At 50.0% G+C, this 15,000-nt stretch overlaps 1 long non-coding RNA gene across 1 annotated transcript in view; it reads left to right on the forward strand.

Annotated features, from left to right (window-relative positions):
* The window catches only part of LOC139243124 (uncharacterized), a 35,646-nt gene extending 23,758 nt beyond the window's left edge, over window positions 1–11,888 (forward strand). Inside the window, exon 3 of the long non-coding RNA XR_011589513.1 lies at window positions 11,759–11,888. This is a non-coding gene — a long non-coding RNA (uncharacterized lncRNA). The remainder of the gene's footprint in view (window positions 1–11,758) is intronic.
* The last annotated feature ends 3,112 nt before the right edge of the window (window positions 11,889–15,000 follow it).

The following is a 15,000-nucleotide window of genomic DNA, read 5'->3' on the forward strand; positions in this document are numbered from 1 at the left end:
TCTTTCTCTGTCTCTCCACCTCTCTCAACATCCGTCTCTCTTCCTATCCCTCTCTCTCTCCCTCTCTCTCTCTCCTGTTTCTTTCCATCTCTTGCTCTCTCTTTCTTTCTCTCTGTCCCCCCCACGCTCTCTCTCTCTCTGTCTCTCTATCTCTCTCTGTCTTTCTCTCTGTCTGTCTCTCTCTCTCTCTGTCTCATTCACTCCCTATCTCTCTCTCTCTGTCTCTCTGTCTCTCTCTCTCTCTGTCTCTCTCTCTATCCCTCTCTCTATCCCTCTCTCTCACTCCCTCTCTCTCTCTCTCTGTCTCTCTCTCTCTGTGTCTCTGAGTTTCTCTCTGTCTCTCTGTATCTCTCTCCTGTCTCTTTCCATCTCTTTCTCTCTCTCGGTCTCTCTTTCTCTCTCACTGTCTCTCTCTCTCTGTCCCTCCCTCTGTTCCCCGCTCTCTCTCTCTGTCTCTCTCACTATTTCTGTCTCTCTCTCTCTCTCTCACTCTCCCTGTCTCTCTCTATCCCTCTCTCTCTGTCTGTCTCTCTCCCCCTCTCTCTGACACTCTCTGCCTCTCTCTCTCTCTCTGTCACACTCACTCTCTCTGTCTCTCTCTCTCTCTCTCTCTCTCTGTCTTTCTTTCTCTCTCTGACTCGCTCTGTCTCTCTCTCTCTCTCTCTCTCTCCCTTTCTGTCTCTCACTCTGTGTGTGTGTCTCGCTCTCTCTCTCTGACCCTCTCTGTCTCTCTGTCTCTCTCTCTCTGGCTCTATCTGTCTCTCTCTCTCTCTCTTCCTCTCTGTCTCTCTCTCAGTCTCCCTCTCCCTGTCTAAGTGTCTCTCCCTCTCTGTCTCTCTCTGTATGTATGTCTATCAATCCCTAAACTAATCCCACTGCCCCGCTCTCTCCCCATAGTCCTGTATCAATCCCCAAACTAATCCCACTGCCCCGCTCTCTCCCCATAGTCCTGTATCAATCCCCAAACTAATCCCACTGCCCCGCTCTCTCCCCATAGTCCTGTATCAATCCCCAAACTAATCCCACTGCCCCGCTCTCTCCCCACAGTCCTGTATCAATCCCCAAACTAATCCCACTGCCCCGCTCTCTCCCCATAGTCCTGTATCAATCCCCAAACTAATCCCACTGCCCCGCTCTCTCCCCATAGTCCTGTATCAATCCACAAACTAATCCCACTGCCCCGCTCTCTCCATAGTCCTGTATCAATCCCCAAACTAATCCCACTGCCCCGCTCTCTCCCCATAGTCCTGTATCAATCACCAAACTAATCCCACTGCCCCGCTCTCTCCCCATCGCCCTGTATCTATCCCCAAACTAATCCCACTGCCCCGCTCTCTCCCCATAGTCCTGTATCAATCCCCAAACTAATCCCACTGCCCCGCTCTCTCCCCATAGTCCTGTATCAATCCCCAAACTAATCCCACTGCCCCGCTCTCTCCCCATAGTCCTGTATCAATCCCCAAACTAATCCCACTGCCCCGCTCTCTCCCCATAGTCCTGTATCAATCCCCAAACTAATCCCACTGCCCCGCTCTCTCCCCATTCTCCTGTATCAATCCCAGAATCGATACAGAAAGTGAGACAGACAGAGAGAGAGAGAGAGACACACACACACACTCTCTCTCTCCCTCTCGCTCTCTCTCACTGTCTCTCTCTCTGTCTCTCTCACTCTCTCTGTTCCTCTCTTTCACTGTGTCCCTCTCTCTGTCTCGCCCTATTTGTGACTCTCTATCTCTCTCTCTGTCTCTCTCTCTCACTCTGTATCTCTCTTTCTCGCTCTTTCTCTCTCTCTGTCCCTCTCTCTGTTCCTCTCGCTCTCTCTCTCTCTCTCCCTCTCTCTTTCCCTCTCTCTGTCATTCTACCTATCTCCCTCTCTCTCTCTGTGCCTCTCTCTCTCTCTGTCCTACAATCTCTATCTCTCTGTCTCTCTCTCTCACTCTGTATCTCTCTTTCTCGCTCTTTCTCTCTCTCTGTCCCTCTCTCTGTTCCTCTCGCTCTCTCTCTATCTCTCTCTCCCTCTCTCTTTTCCTCTCTCTGTCCTTCTACCTATCTCCCTCTATCTCTCTGTGCCTCTCTCTCTCTCTGTCCTACAATCTCTATCTCTCTGTCTCTCTCTCTCTCTCTTTCCCTGTGTTTCTCTCTCTCTTTCTGTCTCTCTCCCTCTTTCTCCCTATCCCTCTCTCTCTCTATCCCCCTCTCTCTCTATCCCTCTCTTTCTCTTTCTCTCTTTCTCTCTCTGTCTCTCTCTCCTGCATTTTTCCATCACTCTCTCTCTCTGTCCCTCTCTCTGTCTCCCTCTCTCTCTCTATCTCTCTCTCTATCTCTCTCACTCTCTCATTTTCTCACTCTCTGTCTATCTCTCTCTGTCTCTAACTCTCTGTCTCTCTGTCTCTTTCTCTCTCTTTCTCCATTTCTTGCTCTTTCTCTCTGTCTCTCTGTCTCTCTCACTCACTCATTTTCTCTCTCTCTGTCTGTCTCTCTCTCTCTCTCTCTCTCTGTCTCTCTCTCTCTCTGTGTCTCTGAGTTTCTCTCTCTGTCTCTCTCCTGTCTCTTTCCATCTTTCTCTCTCTCGCTCTGTCTCTCTCTCTATCTCTCTCTCACTGTCTCTCTCACTCTCTCTCTCTATCTATCTGTCTCTCTTTCTGTCGTCTCTCTCTCTCTGTCCCTCTCTCCCTATCTCTCTCTATCCCCCTTTCTCTCTGTCTGTTTCACTCTACCTCTCTCTGACACTCTGTCTCTCAGTCGCAATCACTCTCTCTGTCTCTCTCTCTGCCTCGTTCTCTCGCTCTGTCTCTCTCTCTCTGACTTGTTCTCTCTGTCTCTCTCTCTCTCGCTCTGTCTTTCTCCTTCTCTCTCTGTCTCTCTCTCTCGCTCTGTCTCTCTCCTTCTCTCTCTCTCTGTCTCACTCCCTCTCTGTCTCTCTCTTCCTATCTCTCTCTATCCCTTTCTCCCACTCTCCTGTCTCTTTCCATCTCTCTCTGTCTCTCTATCTGTCTGTCTCTCTCTCTTTCTCTGTCTCTGTCACTCTCTCTCTCTCCCTCTCTCTGTCCCTCTCTCTGTGTTTCTCTCTCTGTCTCTCTCCCTCTCTCTCTCCTGTCTCTTTCCATCTCTTTCTCTCTCTCGGTCTCTCTTTCTCTCTCACTGTCTCTCTCTCTCTGTCCCTCCCTCTGTTCCCCGCTCTCTCTCTCTGTCTCTCTCACTATTTCTGTCTCTCTCTCTCTCTCACTCTCCCTATCTCTCTCTATCCCTCTCTCTCTGTCTGTCTGTCTCTCTCCCCCTCTCTCTGACACTCTCTGCCTCTCTCTCTCTCTCTGTCACACTCACTCTCTCTGTCTCTCTCTCTCTCCCTCTCTGTCTTTCGTTCTCTCTCTGACTCTCTGTCTCTCTCTCTCTCTCTCCCTTTCTGTCTCTCACTCTCTGTGTGTGTCTCGCTCTCTCTCTCTGACCCTCTCTGTCTCTCTGTCTCTCTCTCTCTGACTCTATCTGTCTCTCTCTCTCTCTTCCTCTCTGTCTCTCTCTCAGTCTCTCTCTCCCTGTCTAAGTGTCTCTCCCTCTCTGTCTCTCTCTGTCTGTATGTCTATCAATCCCGAAACTAATCCCACTGCCCCGCTCTCTCCCCATAGCCCTGCATCAATCCCTAAACTAATCCCACTGCCCCGCTCTCTCCCCATAGTCCTGTATCAATCCCCAAACTAATCCCACTGCCCCGCTCTCTCTCCATAGTCCTGTATCAATTCCCAAACTGATCCTACTGCCCCGCTCTCTCCCCATACTCCTGTATCAATCCCAGAATCGATACAGAAAGTGAGACAGACAGAGAGAGAGAGAGACACACACACACACACTCTCTCTCTCCCTCTCACTCTCTCTCTCTGTCTCTCTCACTCTCCCTCTCTCTCTCTCACTCTCCCTCTCTCTGTTCCTCTCTTTCACTCTGTCCCTCTCTCTGTCTCGCCCTATTTCTGTCTCAATCGCTGTCTCTCTCTGTCTCTCTCTCTCACTCTGTATCTCTCTTTCTCGCTCTTTCTCTCTCTCTGTCCCTCTCTCTGTTACTCTCGCACTCTCTCTCTCTCTTTCCCTCTCTCTGTCCTTCTCCCTATCTCCCTCTCTCTCTCTGTGCCTCTCTCTCTCTGTCCTACAATCTCTATCTCTCTGTCTCTCTCTCTCTCTCTCTCTCTCTTTCCCTGTGTTTCTCTCTTTCTTTCTGTCTCTCTCCCTCTTTCTCCCTATCCCTCTCTCTCTCTATTCCCCTCTCTCTCTATCCCACTCTTTCTCTCTCTGTCTCTCTCTCCTGCATTTTTCCATCTCTCTCTCTCTCTGTCCCTCTACCTGCCTCCCTCTCTATATATATATATATATATAACTCTCTGTCTCTATCTCTCCCTCTCTCTATCTCTCTCACTCTCTCATTTTCTCACTCTCTGTCTATCTCTCTCTGTCTCTAACTCTCTGTCTCTCTGTCTCTCTCTCTCTCTTTCTCCGTTTCTTGCTCTCTCTCTCTGTCACTCTGTCTCTCTCACTCACTCATTTTCTCTCTGTCTGTCTCTCTCTGTCTCTCTCTCTCTCTCTCTCTTTATCTGTTTCTCGCTCTCTCTCTCTGTCTCTCTCTGTCTGTCTCTCTCTCTCTCTGTGTCTCTGAGTTTCTCTCTCTGTCTCTCCCCTGTCTCTTTCCATCTTTCTCTCTCTCGCTCTGTCTCTCTGGCTCTCTCTCTATCTCTCTCTCTCACTGTCTCTCTCACTCTCTCTCTCTATCTATCTGTCTCTCTTTCTGTCGTCTCTCTCTCTCTGTCCTCTCTCCCTATCTCTCTCTATCCCCCTTTTTCTCTGTCTGTTTCACTCTACCTCTCTCTGACACTCTCTGTCTCTCTCTGTCTCTCAGTCACACTCACTCTCTCTGTCTCTCTCTCTCGCTCTGTCTTTCTCCTTCTCTCTCTGTCTCTCTCTCTCGCTCTGTCTCTCTCCTTCTCTCTCTCTCTGTCTCACTCCCGCTCTGTCTCTCTCTTCCTATCTCTCTCTATCCCTCTCTCCCACTCTCCTGTCTCTTTCCATCTCTCTCTTTCTCTCTGTCTCTCCATCTGTCTGTCTCTCTCTCTTTCTCTGTCTCTGTCACTCTCTCTCTCTCCCTCTCTCTGTCCCTCTCTCTGTGTTTCTCTCTCTGTCTCTCTCCCTCTTTCTCTCCTGTCTCTTTCCATCTCTCTCTCATTCTATCTCCCTCTCTCTTTCTCTCTCTCTGTCTCTCTCTCTCTGACAGCCTCGCTCTGTCTCTCTCTCTCTCTCTATCTGTTTCTATCTCTCTGTCTCTCGCTTTCTTTCTCTCTCTCTCTATCTCTGTCTCTCTATCTGTCTCTCTCTCTCTGTCTCTCTCCCTCTCTCTGTGTTTCTCCCTCTCTTTCTCTGTCTCTCCCCCTCTCTCAACATCCGTCTCTCTTCCTATCCCTCTCTCTCTCTCTCCTGTTTCGTTCCATCTCTTGCTATCTCTATTTTCTCTCTGTCCCCCCCACGCTCTCCCTCTCTCTGTCTCTCTCTCTGACTCTCTATCTCTCTCTGTCTTTTTCTCCGTCCCTCTCTCTCTCTGTCTCTCTCTCTCTCTGTCTCATTCACTCCCTATCTCTCTCTCTCTGTCTCTCTGTCTCTCTCTCTCTCTGTCTCTCTCTCTATCCCTCTCTCTCACTCCCTCTCTCTCTCTCTGTCTCTCTCTCTCTGTGTCTCCGAGTTTCTCTCTGTCTCTCTGTATCTCTCTCCTGTCTCTTTTCATCTCTTTCTCTCTCTCGGTCTCTCTTTCTCTCTCACTGTCTCTCTCTCTCTGTCCCTCCCTCTGTTCCCCGCTCTCTCTCTCTCTCTCTCTCTCTCTCTCACTATTTCTGTCTCTCTCTCTCTCTCACTCTCCCTATCTCTCTCTATCCCTCTCTCTCTCTCTGTCTGTCTCTCTCCCCCTCTCTCTGACACTCTCTGCCTCTCTCTCTCTCTCTGTCACACTCACTCTCTCTGTCTCTCTCTCTCTCTCCCTCTCTGTCTTTTGTTCTCTCTCTGACTCTCTCTGTCTCTCTCTCTCTCCCTTTCTGTCTCTCACTCTCTGTGTGTGTCTCGCTCTCTCTCTCTCTGACCCTCTCTGTCTCTCTGTCTCTCTCTCTCTGACTCTATCTGTCTCTCTCTCTCTCTTCCTCTCTGTCTCTCTCTCAGTCTCTCTCTCCCTGTCTAAGTGTCTCTCTCTCTCTGTCTCTCTCTGTCTGTATGTCTATCAATCCCTAAACTAATCCCACTGCCCTGCTCTCTCCCCATAGCCCTGCATTAATCCCTAAACTAATCCCAATGCCCCGCTCTCTCCCCATAGCCCTGTATCATTCCCCAAAATAATCCCACTGCCTCACTCTCTCCCCAATGTCCTGAATCAATCCCCAAACTAATCCCACTGCCCCGCTCTCTCCCCATAGTCCTGTATCAAACCCCAAACTAATCCCACTGCCCCGCTCTCTCCCCATAGTCCTGTATCAATCTCCAAACTAATCCCACTGCCCCGCTCTCTCCCCATAGTCCTGTATCAATCTCCAAACTAATCCCACTGCCCCACTCTTTCCCCATAGTCCTGCATCAATCCCCAAACTAATCCCACTGCCCCGCTCTCTCCCCATAGTCCTGCATCAATCCCCAAACTAATCCCACTGCCCCGCTCTCTCCCCATAGTCCTGTATCAATCCTCAAACTAATCCCACTGCCCCACTCTCTCCCCATAGTCCTGTGTCAATCCCCAAACTAATCCCACTGCCCCGCACTCTCCCCATAATCCTGTATCAATCCCCAAACTAATCCCACTGCCCCGCGCTCTCCTCATAGACCTGTATCAATCCCCAAACTAATCCCACTGCCCTGTTCTCTCCCCATAGTCCTGTATCAATCTCCAAACTAATCCCACTGCCCCGCTCTCTCCCCATAGTCCTGTATCAATCCCCAAACTAATCCCACTGCCCCGCTCTCTCCCCATAGTCCTGTATCAATCCCCAAACTAATCCCACTGCCCCGCACTCTCCCCATAATCCTGTATCAATCCCCAAACTAATCCCACTGCCCCGCGCTCTCCTCATAGTCCTGTATCAATCCCCAAACTAATCCCACTGCCCTGCTCTCTCCCCATAGTCCTGTATCAATCTCCAAACTAATCCCACTGCCCCGCTCTCTCCCCATAGTCCTGTATCAATCCCCAAACTAATCCCACTGTCCCGCTCTCTCCCCATAGTCCTGTATCAATCCCCAAACTAATCCCACTGTCCCGCTCTCTCCCCATAGTCCTGTATCAATCCCCAAACTAATCCCACTGCCCCGCTCTCTCCCCATAGTCCTGTATCAATCCCCAAACTAATCCCACTGCCCCGCTCTCTCCCCATAGCCCTGTATCAATCCCCAAACTAATCCCACTGCCCCGCTCTCTCCTCATAGTCCTGTATCAATCCCCAAACTAATCCCACTTCCCCGCTCTCTCCTCATAGTCCTGTATCAATCCCCAAACTAATCCCACTGCCCCGCTCTCTCCCCATAGTCCTGTATCAATCCCCAAACTAATCCCACTGCCCCGCTCTCTCCCCATAGTCCTGTATCAATCCCCAAACTAATCCCACTGCCCCGCTCTCTCCCCATAGTCCTGTATCAATCCCCAAACTAATCCCACTACCCCGCTCTCTCCCCATAGTCCTGTATCAATCTCCCAAACTAATCCCACTGCCCCGCTCTCTCCCCATAGTCCTGTATCAATCCCCAAACTAATCCCACTGCCCCGCTCACTCCCCATAGTCCTGTATCTATCTCCAAACTAATCCCTCTGCCCCGCTCTCTCCCCATAGTCCTGTATCAATCTCCAAACTAATCCCACTGCCCCGCTCTCTCCCCATAGTCCTGTATCAATCCCCAAACTAATCCCACTGTCCCGCTCTCTCCCCATAGTCCTGTATCAATCCCCAAACTAATCCCACTGCCCAGCTCTCTCCCCATAGTCCTCTATCAATCCCCAAACTAATCCCACTGCCCCCCTCTCTCCCCACAGTCCTGTATCAATCCCCAAACTAATCCCACTGCCCCGCTCTCTCCCGATAGTCCTGTATCAATCCCCAAACTAATCCCACTGCCCTGCTCTCTCCCCATAGTCCTGTATCAATCCCCAAACTAATCCCACTGCCCAGCTCTCTCCCCATAGTCCTCTATCAATCCCCAAACTAATCCCACTGCCCCCCTCTCTCCCCACAGTCCTGTATCAATCCCCAAACTAATCCCACTGCCCCGCTCTCTCCCCATAGTCCTGTATCAATCCCCAAACTAATCCCACTGCCCCGCTCTCTCCCCATAGTCCTGTATCAATCCCCAAACTAATCCCACTGCCCCGCTCTCTCCCCATAGTCCTGTATCAATCCCCAAACTAATCCCACTGCCCCGCTCTCTCCCGATAGTCCTGTATCAATCCCCAAACTAATCCCACTGCCCCGCTCTCTCCCCATAGTCCTGTATCAATCCCCAAACTAATCCCACTGCCCCGCTCTCTCCCCATAGTCCTGTATCAATCCCCAAACTAATCCCACTGCCCTGCTCTCTCCTCATAGTTCTGTATCAATCCCCAAACTAATCCCACTGCCCCGCTCTCTCCCCATAGTCCTGTATCAATCCCCAAACTAATCCCACTGCCCCGCTCTCTGCCCATAGTCCTGTATCAATCCCCAAACTAATCCCACTGCCCCGCTCTCTCCCCATAGTCCTGTATCAATCCCCAAACAAGCTCTCTCTCTGTCTCTCTCAGTCTCTCTCTCTCTCTATCTCTTTCACTCTCTATATATCTCTCTGTCTCTTTCTGATTCTAGCTCACGCTCTCTCTCTCTCTCTCCCTCACTCGCTCTGTCTTCCTCTTTTCCTCTCCCTCTCTGTGTCACTCTCTCCATCTCTCTGTCTTTCTCTGTCTTCCAGTCTGTCTCACTCTCTCTGTCTCTCTCTCTCTCTCTCCCTCTGTGTTTCTCTCTCTGTCTTACTGTCTCTCCCTGTCTTTCTCTGTCTAGCTCCCTATCGCTCTCTCTCTCCGTCTCTGTTTCTCTCTCGCTCTATCTTTCCCTCTCTCTCTGCCTCCTTCTCCCTCTTGCTCTCTCTCTCTCTCTCTCTGTATCTCTCCCTGTCTTTATCTCTGTCTTTCCCTCTCTCTCTATCCATCTCTGTCTCTCTCTGACTATCTCTCTATCTCTCTCTTTATCTCTCTCTGTGTTTCTATCTCTCTGTCTCAATTTCTGTGTTTCTCTCTCTCTATTTTTTCTCTCTATCTCTCTGTCTTTGTCTCTCATTCTCTGTCTCTCTCCAATCTCTCTCTCTCGCTCTCTCTCTCACTCTTTCTCTTTCTGTCTTGCTCTCTGTCTCTTTCTCTCTCTCTCCCTGTCTCTCTGACTCTCTCTGTCTCCCTCTGTCTCTGACTCTCCGTCTCTCTCTGTCTCGCTCTCTCTCTGACTCTCGCTGTCTCTCTCTCTCTCTCTGACTCTCTCTGTCTCTCTCTCACTCTCTTGTCACTCTCTATCTCTCTCTTTCTCTCTCTCCCTCTCTGTCTCTCTCTCTCTCTCTCACTCTCTCTCTCTCTGTCTCTCTTTCTATGTCTCTTTCTTTGTCTCTCTCTCTCTGTCTCTCCCTCTCTGTCTTTGACTCTCTCTGTCTCTCTCTCTCTCTCTGACTCTCTCTGTCTCACTCTCTCTCTCTCTGTCTCTCTCTCTGACTCTCTCTCTCAATCTCTCTCTTTCTCCCTCTCTGTCTCGCTCTCTCACTATCTCTCTCTCCCTGTCTCTGTCTCTCTCTCTCTGTCTCTCCCTCTCTCTCTTTGACTCTCTCTGTCTCTCTCTCTCTCTCTGACTCTCTCTTTCTCTCTCTCTCTCTCTCTCTGACTCTCTCCATCCATCTCTCTCTCTCTCTCTCTCTATCCTTCTCTCTGTCTCTCTCGCTCTCTCTCTGTCCCTCTGAAGCTCTCCCAGAACCTCAGTGACAATGCACACACCGATCTTCAGTCATCCATTTTACATTTGTTAATGGTCACCATTTGATGTTAACACTGGGAGATTGATTACAGAGACCGACTACTCTCGAATTTAACGTTAGCTGCTTAAAGGTGTACCTGCCCTGGGAGTGTTTGATGGACAGTGTAGAGGGAGCTTTACTCTGTATCTAACCCCCTGTACCTGCCCTGGGAGTGTTTGATGGACAGTGTAGAGGGAGCTTTACTCTGTATCTAACCCCCTGTACCTGCCCTGGGAGTGTTTGATGGGACAGTGTAGAGGGAGCTTTACTCTGTATCTATCCCCCTGTACCTGCCCTGGGAGTGTTTGATGGGACAGTGTAGAGGGAGCTTTACTCTGTATCTAACCCCCTGTACCTGCCCTGGGAGTGTTTGATGGGACAGTGTAGAGAGAGCTTTACTCTGTATCTAACCCCCTGTACCTGCCCTGGGAGTGTTTGATGGGACAGTGTAGAGGGAGCTTTACTCTGTATCTAACCCCCTGTACATGCCCTGGGAGTGTTTGATGGGACAGTGTAGAGGGAGCTTTACTCTGTATCTAACCCCCTGTACCTGCCCTGGGAGTGTTTGATGGGGCAGTGTAGAGGGAGCTTTACTCTGTATCTAACCCCCTGTACCTGCCCTGGGAGTGTTTGATGGGACAGTGCAGAGGGAGCTTTACTCTGTATCTAACCCTGTGCTGTACCTGCCCTGGGAGTGTTTGATGGGAAAGTGTAGAGGGAGCTTTACTCTGTATCGAACCCCCTGTACCTGCCCTGGGAGTGTTTGATGGGACAGTGTAGCGAGCGAGAGTGAGAGGGGAACAGACAGAGAGTGAGACTGACAGAGAGACAGGGAGACTGAACGAGAGAGCGAGAGAGAGGGACTCTGTATCTAACCCCCTGTGCCTGCCCAGGGAGGTTTGATGGGACAGTGTAGAGGGAGCTTTACTCTGTATCTAACCCCCTGTACCTGCCCAGGGAGGTTTGATGGGACAGTGTGGAGGGAGATTAAATGCCCAATTCTCTCTGTCCCTCTCGCTTTCTCTCTGTCAGTCTCTCTCTCTGTCTGTTCCTCTCTCTCTCTCTCGCTCTCTGTTTCCGGGTCCCTGTCTCTCTCCCTCTCTGTATCTCTGTTCCTCTCTCTCTCGCTCGCTCTTTCAGTCTCCCTGTCTCTCTCCCTCTCTGTATCTCTGTTCCTCTCTCTCTCGCTCTCTCTTTCAGTCTCCCTGTCTCTCTCCCTCTCTCCATCTTGCTCCCTCACTCTCTCCCTCGCTCTCAATTTCTATCTATCTATTTCTCTTTCACTTTTTCCTCTGTCTGTGCTGCTGTCCATTTCCGATCTCTCTCTTTCTTTCCCTTTTCTGTAACACGCTCTCTCTATCCCAAATTCTCTCACTGCTTCTCCCTGTCCACCTCTCTTTTTCTCTCTCCCTGTCTCTCATTCCCACTCTGATGTGTCCTTGATTGAAAAGTACCCTGACATATTGCAGCCTGACTGTTTAAACCCACAGCAAGAAATCACATTTCTGGGACATTTTTGATTTGCTAACCATCCAATTGTGGGTCGGAATGTGTGGGTTAAATCTCGTTTCTCCATCTGAAAACTGTGAGTGTTTCAGATTGAGCGGTATATGGGATCAAAGGCTGATTCAGACAATGCTGCTTTGTGGAACGGTGTGATATCTTCACAGGGCAGGACATGGAGAAGTTTTGTTGGTTTGAATAAGGTGTAAATACGATTGTGTCGCCCCCCTCACAGACACACAGGATTGAAGCTGTTTACCATCAATGCCATGAAAGAATGAAATGGTTCAACAAGGTGTGACTGACTTCAAACTCTTCAAACACATGAAGGACCCGGAGACTGGGACCAATACACAAAGCCCCGAGCCCAGGCAGGCAAACCAGGTTTGATCACAGATCACTCAGACACGTGTCCTGGTGTAAAATGGTCACCACGCATCTCATGTAAAATGGGTGCACAATTTCACCCAAACTAATCCCACTGTCCCGCTCTCTCCCCATAGTCCTGTATCAATCCCCAAACTAATCCCACTGCCCCGCTCTCTCCCTATAGTCCTGTATCAATCCCCAAACTAATCACACGGCCCTGCTCTCTCCCCACAGTCCTGTATCAATCCCCAAACTAATCCCACTGCCCCGCTCTCTCCCCATAGTCCTGTATCAATCCCCAAACTAATCCCACTGCCCCGCTCTCTCCCCATAGTCCTGTATCAATCCCCAAACTAATCCCACTGCCCTGCTCTCTCCCCATAGTCCTGTATCAATCCCCAAACTAATCCCACTGCCCCGCTCTCTCCCCATAGTCCTGTATCAATCCCCAAACTAATCCCACTGCCCCGCTCTCTCCCCATAGTCCTGTATCAATCCCAAACTAATCCCACTGCCCCGCTCTCTCCCCATAGTCCTGTATCAATCCCCAAACTAATCCCACTGCCCCGCTCTCTCCCCATAGTCCTGTATCAATCCCCAAACTAATCCCACTGTCCCGCTCTCTCTCCATAGTCCTGTATCAATCTCCAAACTAATCCCACTGCCCTGCTCTCTCCCCATAGTCCTGTATCAATCCTCAAACTAATCCCACTGCCCCGCTCTCTCCCCATAGTCCTGTATCAATCCTCAAACTAATCCCACTGCCCCGCTCTCTCCCCATAGTCCTGTATCAATCCTCAAACTAATCCCACTGCCCCGCTCTCTCCCCATAGTCCTGTATCAATCCTCAAACTAATCCCACTGCCCTGCTCTCTCCCCATTGTCCTGTATCAATCCCAGAATCGATACAGAAAGTGAGACAGACAGAGAGAGAGAGAGTCACACACACACACACTCTCTCTCTCCCTCTCGCTCTCTCTCACTGTCTATCTCTCTGTCTCTCTCACTCTCTCTGTTCCTCTCTTTCACTCTGTCCCTCTCTCTGTCTCGCCCTATTTCTGTCTCTCTCTCTCTCTCTCTCTGTCTCTCTCTCTCACTCTGTATCTCTCTTTCTTGCTCTTTCTCTCTTTCTGTCCCTCTCTCTGTTCCTGTCGCTCTCTCTCTCTCTCTCTCCCTCTCTCTTTCCCTCTCTCTGTCCTTCTCCCTATCTCCCTCTCTCTCTCTGTGCCTCTCTCTCTCTCTGTCCTACAATCTCTATCTCTCTGTCTCTCTCTCTCTCTCTCTCTTTCCCTGTGTTTCTCTCTCTCTTTCTGTCTCTCTCCCTCTTTCTCTCTATCCCTCTCTCTCTCTATCCCTCTCTCTCTCTATCCCCCTCTCTCTCTATCCCTCTCTTTCTCTCTCTGTCTCTCTCTCCTGCATTTTTCCATCACTCTCTCTCTCTGTCTCTCTCTCTGTCTCCCGCTCTATATATATATATATATAAATCTCTGTCTCTATCTCTCTCACTCTCTCATTTTCTCACTCTCTGTCTATCTCTCTCTGTCTCTAACTCTCTGTCTCTCTGTCTCTCTCTCTCTCTTTCTCCGTTTCTTGCTCTCTCTCTCTCTGTCTCTCTCTCTCTGTCTCTCTCTCTCTCTCTCTCTTTATCTGTTTCTCTCTCTCTCTCTCTCTCTCTCTCTCTCTGTCTCTCTCTCTCTCTGTGTCTCTGAGTTTCTCCCTCTGTCTCTCTCCTGTCTCTTTCCATCTTTCTCTCTCTCGCTCTGTCTCTCTGTCTCTCTCTCTATCTCTCTCTCTCACTGTCTCTCTCACTCTCTCTCTCTATCTATCTGTCTCTCTTTCTGTCGTCTCTCTCTCTCTGTCCTTCTCTCCCTATCTCTCTCTATCCCCCTTTCTGTCTGTCTGTTTCACTCTACCTCTCTCTGACACTCTCTGTCTCTCTCTGTCTCTCAGTCACACTCACTCTCTCTGTCTCTCTCTCTGCCTCGTTCTCTCGCTCTGTCTCTCTCTCTGACTTGTTCTCTCTGTCTCTCTCTCTCGCTCTGTCTTTCTCCTTCTCTCTCTGTCTCTCTCTCTCGCTCTGTCTCTCTCCTTCTCTCTCTCTCTGTCTCATTCCCTCTCTGTCTCTCTCTTCCTATCTCTCTCTATCCCTCTCTCCCACTCTCCTGTCTCTTTCCATCTCTCTCTGTCTCTCTATCTGTCTGTCTCTCTCTCTTTCTCTGTCTCTGTCACTCTCTCTCTCTCCCTCTCTCTGTCCCTCTCTCTGTGTTTCTCTCTCTGTCTCTCTCCCTCTTTCTCTCCTGTCTCTTTCCATCTCTATCTCATTCTATCTCCCTCTCTCTTTCTCTCTCTCTGTCTCTCTCTCTCTGACAGCCTCGCTCTGTCTCTCTCTCTCTCTCTATCTGTTTCTATCTCTCTGTCTCTCGCTCTCTTTCTCTCTCTCTCTATCTCTGTCTCTCTCTCTCTGTTTCTCCCTCTCTCTCTCTCTGTCTCTCTCCCTCTCTCTGTGTTTCTCCCTCTCTTTCTCTGTCTCTCCCCCTCTCTCAACATCCGTCTCTCTTCCTATCCCTCTCTCTCTCTATCACTCTCGCTCTCTGTCTCCCTCTCTCTCTCTCCTGTTTCTTTCCATCTCTTGCTCTCTCTTTCTTTCTCTCTGTCGCCCCCACGGTCTCTCTCTCTCTGTCTCTCTATCTCTCTCTGTCTTTCTCTCTGTCTGTCTCTCTCTCTCTCTGTCTCATTCACTCCCTATCTCTGTCTCTCTGTCTCTCTCTCTCTCTGTCTCTCTCTCTATCCATCTCTCTATCCCTCTCTCTCACTCCCTCTCTCTCTCTCTCTGTCTCTCTCTCTCTGTGTCTCTGAGTTTCTCTCTGTCTCTCTGTATCTCTCTCCTGTCTCTTTCCATCTCTTTCTCTCTCTCGGTCTCTCTTTCTCTCTCACTGTCTCTCTCTCTCTGTCCCTCCCTCTGTTCCCCGCTCTCTCTCTCTGTCTCTCTCACTATTTCTGTCTCTCTCTCTCTCACTCTCCCTATCTCTCTCTATCCCTCTCTCTCTGTCTGTCTCTCTCCCCCTCTCTCTGACACTCTCTGCCTCTCTCTCTCTCTCTGTCACACTC

Source organism: Pristiophorus japonicus, unplaced genomic scaffold (genome assembly GCF_044704955.1).
Source record: "Pristiophorus japonicus isolate sPriJap1 unplaced genomic scaffold, sPriJap1.hap1 HAP1_SCAFFOLD_162, whole genome shotgun sequence".
NCBI classification, from domain to species: Eukaryota; Metazoa; Chordata; class Chondrichthyes; family Pristiophoridae; genus Pristiophorus; species Pristiophorus japonicus.